This window comes from Phocoena sinus, chromosome 8 (genome assembly GCF_008692025.1).
Source record: "Phocoena sinus isolate mPhoSin1 chromosome 8, mPhoSin1.pri, whole genome shotgun sequence".
Lineage (NCBI taxonomy): Eukaryota > Metazoa > Chordata > Mammalia > Artiodactyla > Phocoenidae > Phocoena > Phocoena sinus.
Genome location: NC_045770.1, coordinates 1,463,903 through 1,491,492, shown reverse-complemented (window position 1 = coordinate 1,491,492; position 27,590 = coordinate 1,463,903). Strand labels below are relative to the sequence as shown.

The window sequence follows — 27,590 nt, the reverse complement described above, 5'->3', positions numbered from 1 at the left end:
TCCAATGGCTTCAGGCCAACATCTGAGCCCTTTGCCTCCATGACTGTATGACGCAGCCTGGGCAGAAACGGCCAAGGACCTGTCCATACTCCTGGACCAGCCATCCTTCAACATGAATATAATTGTGCACCTCAGACATGGCCAGGGACCACGTGTCAGCCATATGTGTGCTGAGTATCTGCTCCATGGGGTGTCCTTAGCGGATGAGTCTGATTGCAGAGCACAGCTGATGATCTTGGAGGGCTGCCTGGAGGAAGAAGACCCTGGACTATCTGTTTGCTAGATAGAACGACAGGTGGCATTTGAGCAATAACCTAGAGTGGCCGAGCCAGGCAGGGGCTAGCTGGTCAGCAGGCCCATTTCTCCCTGTGGGGCTCACACAGACCACATTGCAAAGCTGCCTTACATTTAGAATGGACACTGTCAGTGTTTCTCCTGAGTGGAATGTGGGCAAGGTAACGTGCGGTTCCAGGCTGAGGGCAAGCTCTCTCTCACCCTCTGTGGTCAGAACGGCCAGCATGGCCTTGAAGCAAGCTGTCTGAAGATGGCAGAGCCACGGCATGGGGAGATCTGAGTCCCAGGATGATCTACAGAGGACTGTGACCTGAGAGAGGGAAAAGATGACTCTTTCTGCATTAAGTACTAAGATCTGTGGGTTGTCAACGGTAACACGTAGAAATTATTTAGAGTAACAGATACACCGTTCAAAGCACTTCCCCACATCTCATCTCGGCTGAACCCCAGAGCAAGTGTGGGATAAAGGAAGGATGAATCCGTCTGTGCCCTTTTCTCTGTGAGGAAAGGAATGTTTCCTTGGCCTGTCCCGAACCTCACAATCAGAAGCTAGGACGCCTGGAGAAATCGCATACTTATCTTCCCACTTTGCCGCATCTCATAAGTGTCAGAACTGCTGCCGAATACTGTTGCTGTAATTTTCTCCCACAGACCTACGTATTCCATCTCTGTAGCAGTACCTGCAACTCGGGTTTATAGACCACGTTGCTCTTCTTAAGAGGCAGGAAGCGGCAGGAGAGGAGGGAGGCAGAGGACTCTTGAGACCCTGCCACGTGAAAATGGAGGAGGGCTCGGCTGGCCCTTGAGCGCGTGCTGTTTTGTCTGGTTCTTGTTTTCTATCTCAGAGTGAAGATACGACTACTTAGTCAGGGTCTGCCTGCCTCCTTGTATCCTGTCCTCCTCTCTCTCCTGATGAGAGGACTTTAAGGGGAATTTCAAGAAGCGGATGTGTGGAGGAGTGACATCCTTTTCCTTGCACGAAGGACCCTTCAGTTGCTGGAAGAACAGGGGAGAAACAGCAGCTCACCTCTGTTGGGCTGTGCTGCTCCTCGGGGTGGTTGCCAGGGATTAACGAGGGTCCAGTCTCCACCCTCCTCACCCCTCTCCCTCCCACCTGCCTGACACAAATCCTGAGTTGAGCCCGGCTCGTGCCCCAAGGGATAAAACACGCCAACGCCATCCAGAGACACGGTGCCTTTCTTTCTTGTCCCTCTTTCTTTCCTTTTTACCTTTCTCAGCAATTATGAGCTTTATTTCTTCAGCTGGAGGGTGTATCCGTTTCAAATTCCTCCAAAGCCAGAAGTGATGGCAACTTGAATGGACCTGATACGAGTGGACCTACGAAGAGCGTCCTCCTGTGGGCTCAGGGAAGCCCTTGCTCTGCCTTCCTATCCACCAACGGCCTTCGACATGGCGGCTGGCACACAGTCGGCACTTCATAAATGTTCATTGAGTGAATGGATGATGTGATTACGGTCTTACTTCCTATAAATGTATATTTAGCAGCTGATATCCAATCACACTACAAACAGATTGGACAAATGTCTATATTCTAACAACGGCAACTAAGTTTACATGTTCTTTGTTCATAGGCAAGTAAGAGATGCTTCTATCATTTTCTAGTGGAAAAAAAAGGAGCTATGGGTCTTAATTCAAGCAATAACTCAAAGACAATACTCAGACATCTGGGTGAGAGACAAAGGGACATTAGCAAAAAGTGAAGTGGATTAATTCAAGTTTCTGGGAAGCAGGAAACAACTCCTTCTTGGGTATCTAAGCAAGAAAAATCCTGGACTCTTTAGAAAAAACAGGACCAGATGGGAACTGAGTCTTCAGGTAGTCTATGGAGACTGGTAGGAAATGGAGGTGAGATCAAATGAGAATTCATTTCAACAAATATGTTTTGGGCTCCTAAATTATGCTTGCCTGATTCTTTGGGGGGAGAAACAAAGAGTGATCAGAACTTTGTTCACCAATTTCTGTGAAAGAAATGGGAGAAATAGAGGTATCTACCACTAATTAATCTAAGGCTGACTATGATTCACGATGAGCGGTCCACCACAATCACAGACTGCACTGGAACCGGAAGGGAGAGACACGTTTTGTCAAGGTGGGGATGGTGGTGTATATGATAGGACAGTTAAGAGAGGTAGAATTTACTTGAGCTTTGTAAGTTATTTATCATGCTGGCTGGTAATTATGGAAGCAGATGAAGCTAGGAAAGGAAATTACAGCAAGAAGGAATGTTTTAATGGTAAACCAGAGAAAGGTAATTATTAAATTGGTCAGTAAAAGAAGTAGGTATAGAAGGAGAGAAAAGGTTTTGCTGAAAAGAATACTGGAAAGGTTGGTAGGCTCACGTTGTTGAGGGTTTTAAGTGTGCGGCTTAAGCGTTTATGCTTTGTTCTGAACGCAGCAAGGAGCCGCGGAAAGCTTGTGAGCATAAGAGTGAATGAACACATCTTCTTTAGCCATTCATCTGTCGATGGACATTTAGGTTGCGTCCATGTCCTGGCTATTGTAAATAACACTGCAATGGACACTGGGGTGCATGTAGCTTTTCGAATTATGGTTTTCTCCGGATATATGCCCAGGAGTGGGATTGCTGGATCATGTGGTAGCTCTATTCTTAGTTTTTTAAGAAGATGTGGTACATATATATAATGGAATATTACTCAGTCATAAAAGAGAATAAAATAATGCCATTTGCAGCAACATGGATGGCCCTAGAGATTTTCATGCTGAGTGAAGTCAGACAGAGAAAGATAAATATCATATGATACTGCTTGTATGTGGAATCTGAAAAAAGGCTACAAATGAACGTATCTACAAAACAGAAATAGAGTTACAGATGTAGAAAATAAACTTATGGTTACCAGGGGGTAAGGTCAGGGGAGGGATAAATTGGAAGACCGGGACTGACACATACACATTGCTATATATAAAACAGATAACTACTAAGGATCTACTGTACAGAACAGGGAACTCTACTTAGTACTCTGCAATGCCTAAATGGGAAAAGAATCTGAAAAAGAGTGGATATATGTATATGTATAAAAGATTCATTTAGCTGTATACCTGAAACTAACACAACATTGTAAATCAACTATAATCCGATAAAGCTTTAAAAAAAGAGTGAATGGACAAAACCTGTATTTTAGGAAGATAATGCTGAAGGCAATGGGCAAGCTGCAGTGTGTAAAGAAGGGTCTGGACGTCGGAAAACCACACTGAAGGTGAGGCAGGACCAGGAGGCTCTGAGACAGGGCAGTGCTGGTAGCTGTGTGTCAGGAGGGGTCCGGGCTGAAGGGCAGACCAGATGGGCAGGCTGTGGCTGCTGACCGACTGTGAGGAGAAGAGAAGCAGAGGAACATTCTAGGAGTTGGAGCCACAGTGACAAGGAGGAGGAGGATGGTGTCAAGAAAGTCGGGGGACGTAGAGAACAAATGTATGGACACCAAGTGGGGAAAGTGATGGGGGGGTGGGGGGGATGAATTGGGAGATTGGGACTGACATGTACACACTAATATGTGTAAAATGAATAACTAATAAGAACCTGCTATATAAAAAAATAAATAACACAAAATTCAAAAATTCAACAACAAAAAGGAAGTCGGGGGAGAAGAAAGAGTGAGGTTGTACTAGACGGGCTCAATTTTTCTATATAAAGTAAGGCAGGAGTCTTGAGCGAAAAAAAGGGAGACAGAGATGGATTTGGGAGTATTGAAAATGGCAAATATCTGAAGGAGCTATTGTGAGTTTAATAGGGGATTAATTAGAGAAGAAAAAATAATGAAGTGTTGTCCTCTACTCTAAAAGACCTGGTTAAGTCTGAATTTCAATTATTGATAGTGATCTACATTTGCCGATGGACCTTCCCTCCAACGGTCGGCTGGTACCCTACCAGGAGAATGTTGATCCCTGGAGATACGCCCTCCCCCCTCCAGCATCCAAGCGCATCATGGCCCATCTCAGATAGCCTCACTAACTGTACCTCACTGGGTACAGCCTCCCCAGCGTTCGCAGCTTCCCACATAACTCCTTTCAATTTGTCAAGCTAGGTTTAGGATACGGGGAATTGAAAGAATGAAAAGATTCAGTACCAAGGTCAACACCTTAATTTCCTGACCTTTATATATGTCAAGGAGTTGGTTTCCTAGACCCCAAGAAGTTAGAGGCCTCGGCACTAAACTTCTAACGTATGTGGTAAGGAGAAGACCAGGACCATGTGACACTAGTAAATACCTTACAAGGTGTTAAGGATGCTGATATACAATTCTAACGATGTCAGCTCTGTGAAGAGGTTTTATTAACCCCATCTGCAAGCGCTAGCATGGACCCATGACTGGCGCAGTGGACTAAAATTCTGCGAGCTTCACTCCAGGCTGACCGTTCACTGGCCATGCACTGCCAGAAACATCCCTCAGCCTTTCTGGGACTCTGACTGCTTGACAGAAATGGGGCTAATGATGGCCAGTAATGGCCCACTTGATAAGGTCGTAGGGATGATGAACATGCTGGCCTCTAGGTAAGACCCCTTGGGCTCCGGGAGGAGGGGCCACGACCAATGAGGATGCAGAGACGTTCCCCACCGCAGCTCCATCCCCCACCCTGGGCTGTCTCTACTAACCCGGAGGACTCACTGTCCAGACCTCCTAACATGACAGGGCTGGTGCCGTATGGACAAGGGGGGAAAATCACACTTGAGATTAAACTTCTAAAAAGAGCTGTCAGATTTGTCAGCCGTTCCCCTCCCGACCCCTGTGGAGTGCTGAGAGGCAGCAGTACCTCCCCCGGCATGTTTCTCCTCGGCGGGAGCGGGATGGACGGAGCATACTTAACTAAACGTCTCCACGGCAGCCCCATCAAATATTGAAAGAACAGACTCCCTCAGTCAGCAACAGGGCACAGGACCCAATCCCTGAGTGTCAGGACTCCCAGCTTCCCCCCCACATGCACTTCCAACAGCTTGTCCGAGGGATGCTTTTTGTTTCTGAGGTTGTAACCCTTTGCCTGACTTGCTGTGCCATTTTCCATAAGCAGGCTCTGGCTTCAGCACCTCAGACAGAGCACAGAAGGCAAAGCGAGTCTGCAGACCATTCAGAAGGGAGAGGGGCCGATGGCCAAGACCAGGGTGGCAGTAGGACAGGGGGGCTTTGAGGAGCTATGAGATTTTGATAGGCTGGAGGACAAGGCTGAGATGGGCTAAATCTAGGCTGACCAGCCACTGGCAGGGGCAGCACCTGCGAGAAGGGAAGTACCATCTGAGCAGACAGGTAGATGAGAAACGCCCGCCTGCTTCACAATATAGAGAACCCATCACCCGAGCAGAATGAAAGCCAATTCTGATTATAAGCAGCATTTACTTGGACAGTAGCAAGTGAGTGTGGTTTGTAAAACGGCATGACAAAGCTTACCTGGGATGGGTTTGTGGGAACTGAATGAAGGAATATACACACGTGACCAGGTGGTTTGCCTGACACTTCCTGAAGACTCATCCAATGCTATGCGGTGCACCAGACGCCAGCTCTCCATGTCTTGCTTCTGCCATTTATTTATTTTAAATCAGTGCTACCGAGCGCCAGGCACCAGAGCAGGCAGGCCCTGGCTGTACGGAACTGTGGAGGAAAAACCCCTGTCCTTGAGGAATTCACAGTCTGACTCCCCGTATGTATCAGTTGTGCAGACTCAGCTAGTTTATAACCTCCATTCCTTCATCTGCAAAAATGGAATGATGGTCACATTTGACTCAAATCCCCCAGCTCACCGCCTGTCTGCAAGTGGCCACTCAACAAGTGCTTTCTCCCTTCTGCTCACCTGCTCCCTCCCTAGTTACCCATCTGATGGAAGCAGGAGGGATACACGTGGTGTCAAAGGCGAGGATTTCATCCTACGGCACCAGGGCTCTGCCACAGTCCTTCCCCAGAGTAACCACCTTTTAGAGGCACTTAGTCACCCTTTAGAACCGGGGGTCTCATTTCCCTCTTCCCTTGGGGAGATGCACAGAAGATTCAAGTGCCTCTCCTTCTCTGCCAACTGAAGGCCCCCTCTGTGGTCCAGGTGCTGTGAAGTGAGGTTTGCCCACTGCCTCACTCCATCTTTGACGGACCTTGTGGCCCAATGATGTGGGTCAGGTAAGTTGTACAGGGAACATCCCGGGGGGGGGGGGGGCGGGGGTGCTGGGAGTGAAGCCTGTGGATGCCCCCACCTCTGGACCCTGTCCTTTACTGCAATCAGGAAATGGAAATGGCTGTTTCAGTCCAACCTCCCCCAGAGGAGGAGGGGAATCACCACGGGGCATTGGTTTTCATAGCCCAGGGGCACTGGTTTGGAAGCTCTGCCCACGTCTCCTGAGACTGGCCTCCAGGCCTGCAGGACAGAGGGCTGGTACGGCCAAGGAGACCACAGCAGTCCTCATTCTGTTCCCACCACCCCCAGAGGTGGAAATCGGGGGCGGTCCTGGTGCCCCAACCCTACAAATGGCAGAGACAAGGCCCGGAGTTTAAGTGATCTGTTCGAGGTCAGATAGGCAGGAAGCATCGGCTTGGACAAGGACACAGCTCAGATCCTGACTCCAAGTGTGGAAAACACCTGGCACCCGGTCGGGGGGCGGCTGCCCAAGTTGACAGCTGATGAAGGAAAGGAGGGAAGTTCTTAGAGGATGACACGGCAGAGTAACCACCGAGATTCAGGGTCAGGGTTCTGACTCCTAAGGGGCCTGCTGCCTCCGTCCTGGGTGGGGAGAGAGGGTGAGGCCAAGAGGGGTGGGGAAAAAAGGCCCTCCCCACTGCCAGCCTGCTCTCCTCTGTCGGAACACCACAATCCACCTGCTCTCTGAACTGGGAAAATCAAAGCACCCAGACGGCTACCTCAATTCTACTGAGCAGTTGAAATATCTAAATCGACGGCCCCCCTCTTCCCCGGCGAAGGCCTGTTATTTAGGTTTTCTGTTCACCCTGACTCCGCCATGCACCATGATACTTGCAAATGGGGTCACAGAAATTAAGAACTGGCAACGACAACATTTGCAGCAGGTCCTATAAGAGACTAAGGTGAACCCTGATGTGTGGATATGAGAAAATCTTCCAATTCGACACTGCAGAATAAAACACGTGTATTTTCCCACCACAAATCCCATTTCTTACTCTTCCCAGCCTACCTGTGAGGGAAGGCAATGGGAGCCCCAGGCCATCTCCTGTCCTCCCCGCTCCACATACAGCAATGCAAATTTCATTGCAAAAAATGACACAAAATTTAAGTTTCCTCTTTTCTCCCCTCTACTATTCCATATTTTACCGATAAACCAGTTGCCCCCTCCAGATGCCCTCAGTCCCCACGCCACATCTGTCGCCGTCATTGAGAGAATAAACGCCAGTTTTCGGTTTAACAGTCAGCTGCGGACGCCTTGTCCCTTTCGTTGTCAGAGCGTCCTGCAGGCTCCCAAAGCCCCTATCTGCTTCCTGGGGCTGCACAGGTGACCCCTGAGGCTGCCCTAAACACATCCCTTAGCTCGGTGAGCCTGCGGTCCGGACGGCAGACCCCCAGGTCAGAGGAGTCTCCTGTGGCGAGATCAAAACAGAGTCACCGCGGGGGCAGTGGGGATGGTGATGCTCGGGAAGGTGGAGACGTGGACGGTGAGTAACTAACAGTAATGCTTAAAGGGACCGAGGCGCTTCCACTCAGTACAGGGAAGGGGACCACCCAGAGCCCGTCTGCTAAGAGAACCTGTCCCTGCCCACAGAGGGACGCCAGCACGTGGCCCTGCAGCCCGCGCCTCCAGGAAGGACTGAGGCTGCCCACCTGCTCACCCTGCTCTCGCCTCAGTCCGGGCCCCGGGGGAGCAGCCTCCTTGGTCATCTCACCAGACCTTCAAGGTGGCCTCGGGAAACGTGTCTTGGACATTTTCACCCTCCTCACCCGCCCCCGCTTCACAAATGAGGAACTAGCTTCACAGATCTATCAACTTCACGTTGGAGGCACAAGGGCAGTAATGACACCCGCTAAAGCGGACTGGACCCTCGCCGTCTGCCCGGCGCTGTGCTAACCCTCTGTGTGGATGTCACCTGACCCTCCAACAACCCCGAGATGTTCCATCATCAGCTTCAGTTTACAGGGGAGGAAGCCCAGGCTCACGGAGGTTGTGAAACCTGCCCACGTTGACACAGATACTAAGTGGTGGGGTTTAAGCCCAGGACTGCAGAGCCTGTGCCGTCAGCTGCCGCGTCAGTAAACACCAGGGCTTCAGTTACTTGAACCCATAGCTGTGCTTTTTAAATCTCTTGCTCGTTAAGCTCTGTCACTTGATGTGTGTGGCGACGGTTTAAAGCGCCCTCTTTAAAACATGAAGCCATGTGATGTCCGGGCACCTGGCTCTCTCCCTCCTCCCCTCCCCAGTTCTTGCAGGGCCACAGGAGTCTCCAATGGACCCCAGGGTCCTAGTCATGGAAGTGAAATGGGCGCTTCCATTGGAAGCATTTGTGCCAGATGGGGGCAGAGCTGGGCCAGCGGCTGCGGAGAACAACGGGGCATGCCATCGGGAAGCCACACGGTCCCCTGCCAGGGAAATGTCTCCCAGACAGTGGCTTCTGAAACTACTTCAAAGACATCAATAATTCATCAACCCCAGAGGGGAGAGAAAACAATTTTTTAAAGAGGAAAACAAAGATCTAATGGGCCTCAGAGACTCCCACATGATTGGCAAAGTTGTTTTTGCATTCAGCTGCTGGAGTGCAGGAAGATGGGAGACGGTGGCGGGGGGGGGGGGGGGGGGGGGGGGGAGGAAGGATGTATTGGCTTGAAAAAACAAAAGCACACCTTTTAAAGGGAGAGCAGCCTGCCGCAGCACATCTGTACACCCTGAATCTGTACGGCTCTTTAGAGTTTACCAAGAGCTTTCATACATACACTGTGATCTTTAAAAGAAGAATGGGGTGAGAACACTACAGTTTTCATTAACCTAAGTTTTCAGATGAGGAAACTGAGTCTTCAAGCGCTCAAGGGTCTGCCAACCACCCAAACCCAGTCTTCGGCCCCTCACCCAGCAGGCGGTGCAGACGCCCCCTCGTGCCCCTGTGTCTGCTCCATCACAGGAGGTGCCAGGATGTCCAGAGAGAAGAGCTGGGAGACCAAGCAGGGAGCTCTGGTCTGGAGTTCTCTGGATCTCAGCACACATCTCAGCTGAGCTTCCCGGGGGTGAAGAAAGACCACAGAGCCATTGAGACCTCTCCTTCCCCACCAGGACTAGAAGCAGCTGTGAGGTCCCCAGGGGACAGCCTGCATCTACTCTTGACCTTCCAGAGGGCCTCAGGAATTCTTGCACGAAGCAAAACGGCACCTTTGTTCGCAGTTAAGAGAAACAGAGACAAAGACTGAAAGTATAACCTGCTAAGTAGCTGACTTTTCTCCCACGCGTTGTTTCTACCTCGGTGTTCAGGAGTCCTGTGCTACGTGACTTTCCCGAACTTTCTTCCGAATCCAATGCCATTCGGCACATTTGAGGAGCTACTTAAAAGGGGGCTCAGACTCCCCTTCCTATCCCTTCCTCACCTCCTCTGCTGTGATCCTTTCCTATCAGCGCCACACAGGAAGCGGAAACGCGTGTTTGCCTTTTGTTCTGTGATTCTTGTTGACAGCCAGAGGCTCTATCCTTACCTGCCGCTTTGCAGTATTACTGCACGCGAATGCCCACTTCATTACTGCAGAGCACGGAGGGCCTTTCAGAAGTTGCTTCATCAAAATATGTCATCATTAGAGGCTTCTGCATCAACATACAGGACATCTACTTGCCAGCATCCTTTACACCGCCAGCAGCCCCCCTTCCCCCCCGCTGTGGACCCCGGTAACCCTCCCTCTCCATTCCCCACCGAGTGGTCTGTTTTGACTCCCTTCCTGTTACAGAGACATCCCTTCAGTAATCTGAGGGTGTGAATGCGCTAACGCAGGTAAATTGTAATTAATTTCCCTCTAATTGATGCGTAGGACTACCTAGGCCCCTCATTTTCTTCCCTTCATTCCTTTATAAATATATGATTTGACAGGTTAATTTGAAAGCAAAAGTGAGATTCTTTACAGCCATCTAAGCAGAAGCCCCAGAACGCAATTTGCTGTCTAGTTGGGAAGCATAATAAAAGGGTTGAAGTCAGGTTATCCTTTTTTTACCATCATTTTACTAATTTAATCTTTTTCCCCTTCCTAAGGTAATGAAATATTCATTTCACAGCCTGAAAACCTTAGCAGCTATTGGCGGGGAAGCGGGATGCCGAGAGCCGTGGCATCACGGGGTGACCTTTCTCGGCAGGGCCCTGCAGCCGGACCCTGAAAGGGCAGCGAGAGGGTGATGCGGGCAGCTTGGGGGGAGGTTCCGTGTTGGCAGCTGAATCGGGATGGCATCAAGCCTCCCACGTCCTGCTGCAGCTTGGAGCAAAGCACGGAGAACTCCTGCAGCTTCTGGGCCGTGGGAGAGCCAGCCAGCCTGCAGCCGGGAGCCACTTTCTGAAGAGGGGCAGGGAAAGGCCATGGCTCTGAGTTCCAGTGTGAGCTGCAGGGAGGGCTTATGGCAGAAGACCTCTCTGCAGGGGAGCCAATCCCTCAGGGAGAGAGAGGACCCCAGCTGCCCAAATGGCAGGCTCAGCTGTTACCTGGCGTTTTGCAATTACACTGAAGCGAGGGCCGGGGGCTCCCAGGGCGTAGAACCTTTCCACAGCCAACGTCCCTCGGTGCTTAGATCACATTCCAAACCACCCGTGGCATCGCTTCCTGGTGGTTTTCTAAAAAAGCTCTCAAGACCCAGGCCTGCCCACGTGAGGGTCTCTTCCTCCCTGGGAAGCTGGCCCTCTGCTAGAGAGCTAGCCCATCCACTGAAGAATCCAAAACCACCTGACTCAGTTCTTTTCCCCCCAGCGTTGGTCTAAGAGCGGGAGGCAGATGCCTGATGGAAGCATCTCTAGGCTGTACCCCGGGTACCTTTCTTCTTAAGCCTTCATCGTCTCCTCTCCTTATTGCCCAGGTTAGAAGCAGGAAGCCAAAGGGGAGAACACTGGTTTCTCCCTGCTGGCACAGTGAGGTGACCGCCCCAGGGACGTCCAATATCACACACCTGGTTCCATCTAGATTCTGAAGTTAGAGTCCCTTTAAGAAGAAGCACATACATACAAGTAAGCCCAGGAGACACGTTCGCACCAGCTGACACTCTCCTTCATTCACAGAGAAGATGAAGTGCCTACTCTTTGGTTGGAGGACCCTGGGGGAGAAGGAGTGGGTCTTAAGAGGCAGGGGGTTGATTAGGGCCCAGGAGTCACCATGGTTGCCCTGCAGAGAGGATGCCTAGAGGCATCTCATCCAGAGAGCTCGGATCCAAGGTCCGTGCTCCACCCTAGCAACATTTCAGGTCCCCATCCGACAGGTTCCTTCTCCACGGGAGAAGAGGCTCAGCAGGCTGAGACCAGAAAGGAGATGGGTGTCATTGTCACCATCTTCACAAGTGTGTTCGTGCCCCATGTAGTTCATTTTTATTTGTCTAAAGATGTTGCCATGTGCAGGTTGATCTGCCAAAAAATGTGACAAAATATCTGATAACTGTCTCCTAATCATGAATTTTTTCTCTAAATTTTATAAAATTGTGTGTTTTAGGGGTTTTAGCCCTTCTCTGCTTCCTCATGTCACTGGGAACTTGAAATTTTTTTTTTTTTTTTTGCCTCACAAGAGTAAGGTCTCAAAAAATCGGGTAAAGACTCAGAATTGTTCCTCTCCACGGAAATCTTTAGTAAATAGCAAAAGATTTATATGATCTGAAGAGAAACCAGAGTATACTTTTATTTTTATAACAGATTATGCAATTATGACTATTCTCCCACATAGAATTTAGATTAAATTTTTCATGTCCAAATATTTGGGAAATTTCATCCATTGGGGAAAAGGTGTCTTTCACCTACTGTTGTTTTTAATTATCAGCATGAAAAGATCTTAAAGGGCTGCCTGAAAATTAAAGAGAAAAACCATTTGTCAGGGAAGCTACTCCAACATGTCAGAGAAAAGAAGTACGATTGGAAATGTACGGGGCAGAATGAAGAATTCACAATGGAGAGCTGAGGACGAATCCAGTTTGAGAGATGGGCGATGGACAGGAAAGAAGGAAGAGGAGGGAAGTCTGAGGAAGGAAGAAGAGCCAAAAGGATAGTAAAATGCTAAACTTTGCAAAAGAAAGAACCTAGGTTTCTGGGAGTAGGGACGACACAGGCATTGCACTGCCTTGAATGGTGATTTTCTCCTCTCAGAGAACTTCGCACCAGCGCCGTTTCTTGGGTCTTTCCAGAAAACTGATACAAGACGAGATCAGATCTTACTCTGTTTATCCCACTATTTGCTTAGCATAGGTTGCTAAGTGTTTCTATTTAAAAAAGGCCTGTTGTGAATGTGCCCTTGAGGGGAAATTTGCCTCTTTTACTACTGGGAAGGCCTCTCAAAGACAGAGTAGAAGATTGGATGAGAATGAGGAAATTTTTACTTTGAGTAAAGACCAAGAGGCTGAGAGCCAGGCTCTGCCTCCTTCTGTGTTTTCCTTTGTTTTATCATCTCAAATGCATCACCTTCCTCCTTCCCTGGACAGAGACATTTCTCAGTTTCTACATTCAGGGCTATCTCCTCTTCCCTCCCTCGCCCTTCACTCCATCCCACTGCCATCCGGATTCCATTCCTACACAACGCTGACCTTCAAGGAGCTCTGGTCTGTAAAGTTTGAAGATAAGTTTTCACGACCTGTCTCCTTCTTCGTGAGCACTTTGACCCCTCTGTCCTTGAAACCCTTTCCTACTTTGGTTTCCATGAAACCATCTCCTAAAATGTCTCCCAGTCCTTTGGCCACATCCTTCCTTTCGTCTCCCTGGACTTGTACAGTTTCTTGTGTGTGTGTGTGTGTGTGTGTGTGTGTGTGTGTGTGTGTGTGGTCCCCAACACGCCCTGCCCTACCCTCAACTCTGCTCACTTCACACATCACTGTCCATTATCTGCTCCACACCCTTGTCACCAACTGCATGGACCAGTCTACTATATATAATCTATACATCTATATCTGGGCCAGAGGTCTTCTCTGAACTCAGATTTATTCAGCTGCCTACTAGACATCACCACAGATCCAAATTTAAACCTACATCTTCCCCCAGAGCCTGCTCTCAGCTTGTTCCTCTTACCCCAGTCCCCATTTTGAGCATGGCTCTTCATCCACCCAGCTTCTAGAACCAGAATCCTGGGGACCACCTCTGCCTACATCTCCCTCCCTCCCTCCCTCCCATCTCCCAAGTCTCAGGTATTAACAGATCCTGACCTTTCTACTTGTTGAGATTCTCTCAAACCTCCCTTTTCTATGATCCCATGGTCTTAAGGTCGGGCCCTCATCATTTCTTTTTTCTTTTCTTTACTTTGCTGTTTTTTCCTTCAATTCAGCGGCACCATGCAGCATGTGGGATCTTAGTTCCCTGACCAGGGATCCAACCTGCACCCCCTGCAGTAGTAGCATGGAGTCTTAACCACTGAACTGCCAGGGACGTCCCCTCTCATCATTTCTTATTTAATTTATCAGAATGGCTACTAATGGCTACACTGTGCCACCAGTATTCATCTCTTGCCACAGTCCATTTTCTTGGCTATCAAAGCATCTTTACAAAATGCATATCTGATCATTTCACTCTGCTGCTTAAATATTTTGCTGTCTCCCTTTGTTTTTGAGGATAAAATCCTAATTCCTTAGCATGGTAGACAGGACTCCACATTTATAATATCCCAACTAATGTCCATCCTCGTCTCTTTGCTCCCCCTCTTACCTGGACCCTTCGCTCTAGCCATCTCAAGATCCTAGCAGCAACCTGAAGGCATATATTCTTCCAGGAGCCCCCTTTCCAGCCTGCACAGACCAGCTCTCCCATCACTGTCTGCGGGAAGGGATGGCTCCTTTGGTTCTCCTTCTCCACGTCCCTGTAATTCCCAGAAACTAGCTCTAGGACAGCACTTGCCATGCGCATTCAGACATCCCTGTCTGCTCATCTGACTGTCCCACTAGGCTGAGAGGTTCTTGGGAACAAGACCCCTGTTTCTGTATCCCTTAGTAGCATGTCTGCCACATCATAGGAGCTAAGAAAAAGTTTGCTGAACTGTTTACAAAATGAAAACAATATGTAGTAGTGTACCACAAAACTACCTATAAAGAATTATGAAGAAATCCAATGTTTATTTTAAAAGATGTCTTCCAAATAATATTCCTTGGGTAAATGGTTATTTTAATTCCCAAAGCAAAAAAAATCTAATATCTAATTTAAAAGACACACACACACAAAACAAAAACAAAACTAGAATGAGTTTTGTTGGGTTTTTTTTGTTATGAATATTTTGCCCAAAAGATCTGACCCAGACATCAAGCAATTTATGTCACCCTGGAGCCCAGACCAAGAAATCGGGAAACTCCATGTCTCTCCATCCCCTTCAGCAGCTCTCACCTCTAGCCTGTTCCCTCTTCACCCTTGCATCTCTGTCTGTGAAACCACTTAGAAAATGCACTCCCACAGCCGTGTGGAGGTTTCAGATGCCGGTCTCCAGCTACACGTGCACATCTGCATTCTGCTTATCAGGTCACCCAATGGCAAGATCTTCACAGGAGCCGGCAATTCTTCCCTCGTACTGAAGCTGATGAGCAAAACAGCTCTTGCTGAAGGATAAGAAAGCCGGGGCGTGCGCGGCATGCCGCAGACACCACCGGCAGCCTGTCATCACTGTGGAGAACTGGCACACAACCTTATGGGGTAAAAGCTGCAGAAGAAACTTCTGCCTTATCGGGTGTGCGGGAAGCATCTCACCAGGGGACTGTCGCCGGCCCAGCCCTTCCACAGCCTCCTGGAGAAACATCAGCTGTCCACTTCTAAGCAAAGGGAGAATGTTTTATATCCACTTCGGGCTCCCTTTTCATCTCCAGACCTGCCTCATGGAGCTGACTTTTATCACCTGGTAGACCAGCAGCAGGCCTGGCAGGGCAGTCCTTAGCAACTCCCGACCTTCCCGCCTATTCTCGAGGCCCCTCTTCCCTCCTCCCCCATCTCTCCTCCCTCCCTGGTTAGCAGGCCTTTCCTGGCTGCTGCTAGATGCAGCGTCTCAACCAACTCACGCAGGGGGTGAAGGAAGCTCATTTCAGAGCCAGTAATCAACTCCCCTTCTGGATCAAACCGCAAACTCAGATTGCACCAATCTGTCTAAACAACCCAAGGAAAATGGGACCTAAATTGCAATTTTGGTGTGTCCACCTAGCTCGCTAATTTAATTTTATTTTCTAAAAACCTGAGACCCTGTGTGCCTCCTCTGCACTGATCCAAGAAACTGAGAAAAGAGAAAAACACATGTCCAAAGCCAACGCATACTGCCAGCCCCACGGGCACTGGTCCTGCAGGAGGCTGCACATCCAGGATCCGTAATCAGGTCTCCAGTGAGGGCCAGCAGGAAGTGCAGAGCCCCAGGAAACTGAAAAATAACAGAGGAGAGGAGAAACAAACACTTCTGCTTTGTCTTAAGGGTACATTTGGAACTCGGGAGAAAGATAAAGGTGGAGACCAGCCATTCCAAGCAGGGGCAGGATGCTGGGTCTGGTTTGGAATTTGCCAACAGGGCCTGGAGTATCAGAGTCTTGTGTCCTGCACGCTTAGTTTGAAAAGGTGGGACAAGTCTCTTCTCATGTTTCAATTTCTCTTGAAATGAAGGCCTTCCCTGGTACCCAAAGACGTTTGTGTTTCAGAACAAAATATAAATGAGAGGCTTAGATGAGAAAACCGAAACCAAAACCAAACGTCATCAGCAAATGATAATTATAAGGAAGGTGTCGAGAGTACAAATACCATATTCCTAAGTGTCTCAGATCCATTTCTGAAAGCAAGCTCCAAGAGGTGTGAAAGTCCCTAATTAGAAAGGGAGGAAAGTCCCAAAGAACCCAGCACAGGCAGGCGTGCCGCTCACTCCATCTGGACAGCAGGTCTCTCCCAGGGCCCGTGAGAGCCAGGAAGGCTGCCCACCTGATTTGCAGCAGGAAACGATGCCACCCGTGTGACACACCGACTGCCACGTGCCACTCGTCACAGACTCGTTAAAAATAGTGGCCTTATCGCCTAGGTCCTGAGGTGACCCCGCAAGTCCTGCTTGCCTTTGCCTCCTGTCTTCTGAAAACACTCCCAAGCTGACCGAAGGCGAATTAAGGTATCTGCCTGATCGCGGGTGAGACCGAGGCCACGGGGGATATTTTTAACAATCTTCGCCCATCCAGTCACTTGAAAACACAACTGGCCCATTCTCTATGTTCTGGCAAGCGCTCTGCACGTTGCTGGCTCCTGTGGTCAGAGACCTCTGGGGTTCAAGGCAGTCAGGATGGGAGAAGTGAAGCTACAAGAACAGATGACCCCAACTCTTGAGCACACTCGGCACCTACTCTGCACCAAGACTGGTAAGGCAGCCCCTTGTTGGTCTACGGCCTGTCTCCCATTCCAGGGAGAGGAGAGGTCTGGCGAATTAAAATTTCTCCTTGGAACTGACACCATTGTTTCTGCCCTTGAGCTGCCCTGCCCCTGACCTTGGCTAAAGCAAGTTCTACAGGGAAGCAACAATCCACCCTCCCACAGAGAAGGCAGGCAAATGTCTGCAAACACAGCTGCAATCTCCTCCAATACTAGTCAGTGCTTTGTCACTTTTGGGATAAGAAATGTCCCCACTGCTGTGGGATCTCTCACAAAAGCACTGTCCTCCAGTCCAGTCACAAAACGAGCTCAAGACCGTGTCCCCACCATGACCACTCCAGCCACAGTGCCCCACGCCAGCCGGGTTATCATCAGAGGGTTTTTGTTTCTGTGAAACACAGAAACAAAAACCTGGCCTTCTTCTTGGTACCCTGTGGTTTCAGCCTGGTCTTGGGAATAGAGAGTCAAAGGCAGGGGCCACGAACTATGGAGAAAGAACCGCTATCATAAGCCCATCTTGGCCGAGTGAAGGCTGGAGGACATGGGTTTGCTGCATTTTATCTTTATCAAACAAACCCAACAGGAGGGAGGATGTGTTCTATTATGTTTTATTTTCTTCAGGAATTCAAAAGTACCCTCACCAAAGACCTTCTAGGAACCTCCACAATGAAATGTGCAGCCACACCTCATGTCTTGTCCCCAGATCTCTGGATTTATGATAAACGGAACTGATCCTGCCCAGCCAATCTGGGAAAAGGAGCTGAGGGGGTCAGCCCAAGGGGAGCAGACACTCCCCAGCCTTGGTGCCCTTGGTAGGAGGAGAAGAAACAATACATATTAACCAAGCACTTACTGTAAACCAGGCACTCATGTCCGGCCCCACTTCCTGCCCCAAGAATGCACAGATCGCCGCCCATTAGCACAAGGCTGCTGTGAACGGGTGCCTCCTCTCACTGTGTCTGTCCCCCACCCGGTCCGCGAGGCCCACCAGCCTGACGGGTGGTCCACCTTACGCATTTCCTCCTGAACTTCTCCCCCGATTCCCAGCTCTACGTTTTCCTGACCTGGCGCCGTGTCGCCATGGACCCTCCCAGACTTGGTCTAGGACCCTTCAAGCCTCGCCAGGACTTAGCCCCATCTTGGCAGGATGTGCTGAGGCCACGAGAAGCAGAGACCGCATTCGTTCCTGGAAGAGGTCTGGAGAAGTCGGATGAAGCATAGGAAGCGAGCGCAGGGAACGTGTAGAGCTCTGGCTGACACAGGCTGACCAGCTGTGCAGACCTGGGGGCCTGGCCCAGGTGCACGAGCCCAACGGAAATTCAGCAGCCAGAGAGGCCATGGGTCTGGGGATTGTGCCACTGCTGGCTTATGTAGGAATCCTCACACTAGCTATACGAAGCCCGATCCGATGGGAAATGATGGCTGCCACTCTCGTTCTGACAGTATCCACATGCGGAACCTTTACAGCTACAGCCAAAAGGGGATAAGGAAAGGGTCAGTGGTCGGGTCAGCTGGAAAGATATCCCAGAGGCTGGCTACCTTCTCTTTTCTGTCAGGGACTTAATTTGCTTAATGCACATGCCCTTGTTTCTTTGTGTAAAATCAGGAATTAATCTGTTTCACTGATACGTATACTAAAAACCAAGAAGCATCTCCCAGTCATGAAAGCGTTTTCGACTGAAAAAAAGAAAGCCGAGTTTGAGTCCCGACCCTGTTAATAACTAGCCTTGTGATCTCGACTGTACCACCTTGAGCCTCTGTTTACAGTTTTAGGAAATAGGCATGTTGATAAAGGCCCTCCCAAATCCCGAGGTTGTGAGGAAGATAAACTGATAACGTGAGCTACGTCCTTGATAACTCTTTGAAAACTGCTCTCCAAGTGTGAGACAATACCCACGCAGTAACACTCATTGTATTTATTTGTACGCTACTTCTTCGTGTGTTTCTTTTATGTGTCTTGCTATTCTTGTTACTTTAGAGCACCCTGGCCAAAAGCCAGGCTACCCTTAATTTGGGGTCTCCTTTTACAACACGGTACAAATGTCAGAAGGTACTCAGCACATGTTCCTGGAAGACCAGTTTATAGGACATTCTGGAACCACTGTTAAGGCCAAGGTTAAGCCCATAATGTGACCACTATAGAGTAAAATTTGGGTAGATAGAAAATGCAATAAGCCTCAAAGCTACTGATCCCAGAGCACCTGCTGACGGAGTGTGACCCAGTGCTCAGGAATGAAAATTCTCTCCCTTCAGTCCCACGAAGGAAGCAAAAGGTTCATCCTATCAGCGCTCAGGGCACGTCAGGGAAAGTTAACAAGGCCGGCGTGATTAAGGAGTAACAGTTTGTTTGCAGGTTACAGACCGATCATCGCATTGTATCTGGAGGATGAGCCTCTTCCGGTGGATCTCAGCGCAGGGTCCCTTCCCTCCATCTCTCTGGCTGCCCGGACTGCGCCCTCTAGTGGCTCCTCCTTCTCCAAACATTTCCGCACAGGTGTGGAAGGAAAGATGGGATTTCATTTCCCACCCGATTTTCCTCCTCAGTGGTCCAGGGAAGTGCCCCTGAATCCTTTAACTCTGTTATACTTATATTAGCAGAAAAGTAACAGCTCCAGTTCAAATGAGTAGGCACCATGCCCGATTCCCAAATTTCATTCTGCTTTTGCTACCACAGGCATTTCAGCCAGACTTGCATTAAAAACCTATCATATGGGGCTTCCCTGGTGGCACAGTGGTTGAGAGTCCGCCTGCCGATTCAGGGGACGCGGGTTCGTGCCCCGGTCCGGGAAGATCCCACATGTCGCGGAGCGGCTGGGCCCGTGAGCCATGGCCGCTGAGCCTGCGCGTCCGGAGCCTGTGCTCCGCAACGGGAGAGGCCACAGCAGTGAGACGCCCGCGTACCGCAAAAAAAAACCCCAAAAACTATCGTATGGCTTTCAACTTAATGTCTGTGGGATATGGATAAATTCTCTTCTGTTAGTGAACCGAATAAGGTTTCCCCCCTTCTATGACTGCATGTTTTATACCAACATCTCTACTCAACACAGCAGCCATTGTGCTGGTTCCGTAAAGGTCAGGGCTTCAAGCCGCTAACCCATGAGCCAACATGCCCTGTGTTAGCCAAGTTGCTACTAAAAAGAAGTCACCCAAATCAGCGGCTGCAGCGCGGTAATACAGGCAGCCCCTTGCCTGGGAGGCACTGGCACAGTGACAGGGGCTTTCCAGGTTAGACAAGTAACTAAACCTGCCTGTCTTCCCAAGCCCCACGCCCCTTCCCCATTTATGGAACGAAAATCTTAATGCCTATCTTGCAGACTATGCTAAGTATTCACTTAGTGTCTGGAACCGAGGCCTGTGACAAATATTCCTCGAATGAACGAATAAATATTGAATCCATTATTTGGTAAAGTTCCATTATTTGTAAGTGCTTTAAAAAGCCAGCTGGAGCTCTCATCCAAGGAAAATGTCCAAGATGAGCAGAATGAGAAAGAACCTCACAGGTGAAATGGTTGACCCAGGGCCACCAGCTGAGATCTAGGGTGACAGGACCCATTTCTCTAAGCTTCATTTGAATAAGGGGACAACTGCCCCCTTGCAGTGCTACAGGGGTGAGGGACATTCAGTGGCTCAAGATTTCAGGGGTAAATACAAGACCCTTTCCTTGACTCCCAGTTGGTAGAAGGAGTGCAATTATGTTTATATCCCCCTGTACTGAGAGGCGTGTGTATTTCACTGGCTTTAGGGTCCCTACCCTTACATAAAATGTTGATTCCGAATTCCAAGGCAGACCCACATCCTGCGGAACCACTTGCTGCAGATGAAACTTGCCAAGCAGAGAAAAGAGTCTTTCAAATGCTTATGAGAACCGGCTTGCAAGGCTCCTTGGATGCCTAGTGTTCTTTTTTTTTTTTTTTTAACATCTTTATTGGGGTATAATTGCTTTACAATGGTGTGTTAGTTTCTGCTTTATAACAAAGTGAATCAGTTATACATATACATGTTCCCATAGCTCTTCCCTCTTGCGTCTCCCTCCCTCCCACCCTCCCTATCCCACCCCTCTAGGTGGTCACAAAGCACCGAGCTGATCTCCCTGTGTTATGCGGCTGCTTCCCACTAGCTATCTATTTTACGTTTGGTAGTGTATATATGTCCATGCCACTCTCTCACTTCGTCCCAGCTTACCCTTCCCCCTCCCCATATCCTCAAGTCCATGCTCTAGTAGGTCTGTGTCTTTATTCCCACCTTACCCCTAGATTCATGACCTTTTCTTTCTTTTTTTTTCTTTTTCTTAGATTCCATATACATGTGTCAGCATATGGTATTTGTTTTACTCTTTCTGACTTACTTCACTCTGTATGACAGACTCTAGGTCCATCCGCCTCATTACAAATAGCTCAATTTCATTTCTTTTTATGGCTGAGTAATATCCCATTGCATATATGTGCCACATCTTCTTTATCCATTCATCAGATGATGGACACTTAGGTTGTTTCCATCTCCTGGCTATTGTAAATAGAGCTGCAATGAACATTTTGGTACATGACTCTTTTTGAATTATGGTTTTCTCAGGGTATATGCCCAGTAGTGGGATTGCTGGGTGATATGGTAATTCTATTTTTAGCTTTTTAAGGAACCTCCATAGTGGCTGTATCACTTGACATTCCCACCAACAGTGCAAGAGTGTTCCCTTTTCTCCACACCCTCTCCAGAATTTATTGTTTCTAGATTTTTTGATGATGGCCATTCTGACCAGTGTGAGATGATATCTCATTGTAGTTTTGATTTGCATTTCTCTAATGATTAATGATGGTGAGCATTCTTTTTTTTTTTTTTTTTGCAGTACGCGGGCCTCTCACTGTCGTGGCCTCTCCCGTTGCAGAGCACAGGCTCCGGATGCGCAGGCTCAGCGGCCGTGGCTCACGGGCCCAGCCGCTCCGCGGCACGTGGGATCTTCCCGGACCAGGACACGAACACATGTCCCCTGCATCGGCAGGCAGACTCTCAACCACTGCGCCACCAGGGAAGCCCATGTTGAGCATTCTTTCATGTGTTTTTTGGCAATCTGTATATCTTCTTTGGAGAAATGTCTATTTAGGTCTTCTGCCCATTTTTGGATTGGGTTGTTTTTTTGTTATTGAGCTGCATGAGCTGCTTGTAAATTTTGGAGATTAATCCTTTGTCAGTTGCTTCATTTGCAAATATTTTCTCCCATTCTGAGGGTTGTCTTTTGGTCTTGTAATGTTCTTAAACAGCATTTTAATGATTTAAGGATAAATGAACTAAAAACCCATGGATTTAATTTCCCTTGAAATACATTTACATTTAAAAATTAAGGGGGAACATACTCGGAGCAAAACCTATTTGTGATCTGGTGGCAGCCGGAGCACTCGGAGTGAACCGAGTCCAGTCCAGCAGGCCCGCTGCAGCCATGCGGTCTGGCTCTCAGCAAAGCCGGCAGAGGCTTCTGACATGGGCGTCCGTCCCCCAGCTGCTGGAGGACAGGGACTTGCCATCCCAAGGCTGTGCTACTGAGGCTCTGCATGAGGGTCTGCCTGCTCAGACCACAAGGGCCAGGTTACGGTGAGCTCAGGGGAGGCCCCTACTGTTCAGCCAGAAGCCCTGATGTCCAGCGTGGTGGCCACAGCCTAGAGCAAAAGGCTGCCCGCATGAGGAGTCTCGTTTAACCGAATTCCTGGTGCTCACCTGGGTTTTCACAAGTACAGTACAGAGGTTTGGTTACACAGATTCCACCAACAATGGAGGTAATATATTTCCCCCGAACTCCAGAAAGTTCCAGGGAGCAAAACTCGAACTTACCCTGCTGTGGAAACTATTTATAAAGCGTTTACACTGTACTGGGTACCGTAAATAATCTAGAGAGGATTTAAAGTGCATGGGAGGGGCTGTGAGGAAGACGGAGAAGTAGGAAGACCCTAAGCTCACCTCCTCTCACAGGCACCCCAAAGTTACAACTATTTGCAGAACCACTGATGAAGAAGACCAGAACCTACCAGAAAAGATCATCTACAACTAAAGATATAAAGAAGGGACCACAACAAAATGAGATGGGTAGGGGGGCAGAGTTGTGCTTTAGTCAAGTCCCATAACCCTGGGTGGGTGAGCCATAAACAGGAGAATAATCCCAATTGCAAAGGTCCTGCCCAAGGAATGTAGGGTCGGAGCCCAACATCAGGCTCCCCAGCCCAGGGGTCCTGCTCAGGGAAGATGAGCCCCCAGAATGTTTGGCTTTGAAGGGCAGCAGGGCTTCTTTTGGGAGACCCAGAGGGCAGTGGGAAATAGAGACCCCACTCTTAAAGGGCACACACAAAATCCCACGTGCTCCGGGACCCAGGGCAGAAGCAGTAATTTGAAAGGAGCCTGGGTCAGACCCAACGCTGATCTCGGAGAGGCTCCCAGAGAGGCAGGAGGCCACTGCAGCTCCCCTGGGACACAGGCACTGACAGCAGCCATTTATGGGAGCTCCTCCTACCACATGGACACTGGTGCTGGCGACTGTCATTGTGGAATCCTCCCTCTCGATTATTAGCCCCGGACCCAGCCCCATCTCCATCTAACAGCCCGTAGCTGCCAGTGCTGGGACGCGTCAGGCCAAGCAGCTAACTGAGCGTGGGCACAGCCCCACCCACCAGCAGACAGGCTGCCTTAAGGTACTCTGAGCCCATAGCTTCCCCTGGACACAGCCCTGCCCACCAGAGGGCCCAGAACCCTGCCCCAAACACCACTGCACAGGCACTAGACCCAGGAACGCCAGGGCCCTGCAGCCAGGTCCCAGGACCCAGCTCTGCTAACCAGTAAACTAGCAATAGACCCAGGAGCTGGCTTCAGCCAACAGGCCTCCTGGACACTGACTCCACCCACCAGTAAGCCAGAACTAGCCCCAGGGCCCCCATGGGTTCTGCAGCCAGCCACCTTGTGACCCAGTCCCACCAATCAGTAGCCACAGCCTCAGTACAAGGCAGGACCTGGCGACTGACCAGAACAAGTACCAGCCACCCCTACCAGACCACCCACATAGTCAGCCCATCACAACAGAAAGACCCAAACAGCCCTCATAAGGGGAACCCCTAGAGCAGTGGTCTAGGGGTTTTTGGCACCAGGGACCGGTTTCATGGGAGACCATTTCTCCGTGGACCGGCAGTGGGGCTGGTTCGGGCATAATGCAAGCGATGGGGGGGATGGTTCAGGTGGTAGCGTGAGCAGTAGCTTAGGTGGTAATGCAAGCAATGGGGAGAGATGGGGAGCGGCAGATGCAGCTTCGCTCACTCGCCCGCCGCTCCATCTCCTGCTGTGCGGCCCAGTTCCTAACAGGCTGTGGACCGGTACTGGCCCATGGCCTGGGGGTTAGAGACCCCTGCCCTAGACCATATAGCCCTGGTGACAAGAGGGGAGTGCACTGCTGGGACACATAGGACATCTCCTAAAAAAAGGCCACTTCTCCATGGTCAGGAAATGTAATCAACCTATCAGACACCAGATACATAAAAAAACAAAACAAACCAAACAAAAACCCCCAGCAAGTCAGGCAAAATGAGGCAACAGATGAACATATTCCAAATGAAGGAACAAGATTTAACCCAGAACTAAGTGAAGTGGAGACAGGCAATCTACTCAAGAAAGATTTCAAGACAATGATCATAAAGATGATCCGAGAACTCAGAAGAACAGATGAACAGAGTGAGAAGTTAGAAGTCTTTAACAAAGAGACAGAAGATATAAAGAACAACCAGAGACGAAGACTACAATAACTGAAATGCAAAGTGCACCAGAAGAAGTCAGCCGTGGACTAAATGATACAGAGGAACGGATCAGCAAGCTTCAGCAAGCTTAAAGACAGAGTAGTGAAAATCACTGAAGCTGAACAGAAGAAAAGAAAAAAGAATACAAAGAAAGGAGGACAGTATAAAAGACTTTGGAGACAACATCAAGCATACTAGCATTCATATTATAGGGGTCCCAGAAGGAAAAGAGAGAAGGAAAGGGGCAAAAATCATATTTGAAGAAGAAATAGCTGAAAATTTCTGTAACCTGGGAAAGGAAACAGCCATCCAAGGCCAGGAAGCACAGACAGTCCTAAATAGGATCAACCCAAAGAGGAAAGGAAACAGCCATCCAAGGCCAGGAAGCACAGACAGTCCTAAATAGGATCAACCCAAAGAGGAACATACTAAGACACACTGTAATTAAAATGGCAAAAATTAAAGATAAAGAGAGAATATTTAAAGCAGTAAGGGAAAAACAACAAGATACATACAAGGGTGAGTAAGGCTACCAGCAGACTTTTCAGCAGAAATTCTGCAGGCCAGAAGGGATTGGAACAATACATTTAAAGTGATGAAAGGAAAAAGCCTACAGCCAAGAATACACTACTTGGAAAGTTTCTCATCCAGGTTTGATGGAGAGTTCTAAAGTTTTACAGACAAGAAAAAGCTAAAAGAGTTCAGCATTATCAAATCAGCTTTATAGGAAATGTTAAAGGGACTTCTCTAAGTGAAAAAGAAAAGGTCAAACTAGAAACATGAAAATTATGAAAGGAAAAAGCTCATTGGTAAAGGCAAATATATTCCAAAGTAAATCAATCATGTACAAAGCTAGTAGGAAGGTTAAAAGACAAAAGTAGCAAAATCAGCTATATCCAGAATAAGCAGTTAAGGGATACACAAAACAAATAGGGGCAAAATATGACGTCAAAACAGTAATCGTGAGGGGAGGAGAGTAAAAATGCAGGGTTGTTAAAATGCAGTTAAAATTAAGAGATCAGCAAGTTAAAATAATCGCATACATATGAAGATTGCTACATCGAGACCACATGGTAACCACAAACCAAAAATCTGTAATAGATACACATACAAAAAAGAAAAAGGAATCCAAACCTAATACAAGATAGTCATCAAATCAGAAGGAATTTGATTTGAAGATAAAGGAACGAAAATAACTACAAAAACAAGCTTAATTTTTTTTAAATGGCAATAATTACATACATATCAAAATTACTTTAAAAATAAATGGACAAAATGCTCCAATCAAAAGCCACTCTATAGTGGCTGAATAGATACAAAACCAAGACCTGTATATATCCTGCCTACAAGAGACTCACTTCCGATCTAAAGACACACACAGACTGAAAGTGAGGTGATGGAAAAAGGTATCCCATGCAAATGAAAAGCAAAAGAAAGCTAGGGTAGCAATACTTATATAAGACAAAATAGACTTTAAAACAGACTGTTAACAAGAAAGAAAAAGTACATACATAATAGTCAAGAGATCAAACCAAGAGGAAGATGTAACAATTGTAAATATATACATGCACCCAACATAGGTATATCTGAATACATAAAGCAAATATTAAGAAACAGAAAGGTAGAAACCGACAGTGACATAGTAATACTAAGGGTCTTTAACATGCCATTTACCTCAATCAACAGATCATTCAGGAAGAAAATCAATAAGGAAACACTGGCCTTAAATGGCACATTAGAATAGATGAACTTACTAGATATTTACAGAGCATTCCATCTGAAAGCAGCAGAACACACATTCTTTTCAAGTGCGCCTGGAGCATTCTCCAAGATAGATAACATGCTAGGTCACAAAACAAGTCTGGATAAATTTAAGAAAACGGAAATAATATCAAGCATTTTTTTCCGACCACAACACAACAAGACTAGACATTGACTACAAGAAAAATCACTGCAAAAAACACAAACATGTGGAGGCTAGACAATAAGCTACTAAATAACCAGAAGATCACTGAAAAGAATCAAAGAGGTAACCTAGAGACAAGTGAAAACAAAACCACAATGATCCAAAATCAATGGGATGCAGCAAAAGCAGTTCTAAGAGGGAAGTTTTTGTTGATGAAATTTCATCCCGGGAAGCAAGAAAACTCTCAAATAAACGATCTACCTTACACCTAATGGAACTAGCAAAAGAAGAACAAACAAAACCCAATATTAGTAGAAAGGAAGAAATCATAAAGATCAGAGCAAAAATAAATAAAATAGAGAAAAAAATTTTAAAAATCAATGAAATTAAGATCTGGTTATTTGAAAAGATAAATAAGATTGATAAACCTTTAGGCAGGCTCATCAAGAAAAAAAGAGAAGCCAAATCAATAAAATTAGAAATTAAAAAAGAAGTTACAACTGACAACACAGAAATACAAAGGATCACAAGAGATTACTGTGAACAACAACACGCCAATAAAATGGACAACCTAGAAGAAATGGACAAATCCCTAGAAATGTACGATCTCCCAAAATTGAGCCAGGAAGAATAGAATATATGAACAGACCAATTACCAGTAATGAAATTGAATCAGTAACAACAACAACTACAACAACAATAACAAAAAAACTCCTAACAAACAAAGTCAATGATCAGATGGCTTCACGGTGAATTTTAGCAAACATTTAGAGAAAAGTTAAGAGCTATCCTTCTCAAACTATTCCAAAAGAGTTGCAGAGAAAGGAATGCTACTGAACTCATTCTACAAGGCAAGCATCACCCTGATACCAAAACCAGATAAAGACACCACAAAAGAAGAAAATTAGAGGCCAATATCAATGATGAAAAGATGCAAAAATCCTCAACAAAACATTAGCAAACCAAATCCAGTAATACATTAAAAGGATCATACACCATGATCAAGTGAGATTTACCCCTGGGATGCAAGGATGGTTCAATATCTGCAAGTCAATCAATGTGATACACCACATTAACAATAAAAAAAAAACCATATGATCATCTCAATTGATGCAGAAAAAGCTCTTGACAAAATTCAATATCAATTTATGATAGAAA

The 27,590-nt window shown here is 47.7% G+C and overlaps 1 protein-coding gene and 1 non-coding gene across 2 annotated transcripts in view; both read right to left on the bottom strand.

Annotated features, from left to right (window-relative positions):
* Window positions 1-27,590, bottom strand: part of OPCML (opioid binding protein/cell adhesion molecule like) — a 1,091,529-nt gene that overhangs the window by 692,722 nt on the left and 371,217 nt on the right. The gene's annotated exons all lie outside the window — the stretch shown is intronic.
* LOC116758898 lies at window positions 11,986-12,100 on the bottom strand. Its single transcript, XR_004351282.1, has one exon. It is a non-coding gene; the product is annotated as a U5 spliceosomal RNA (small nuclear RNA).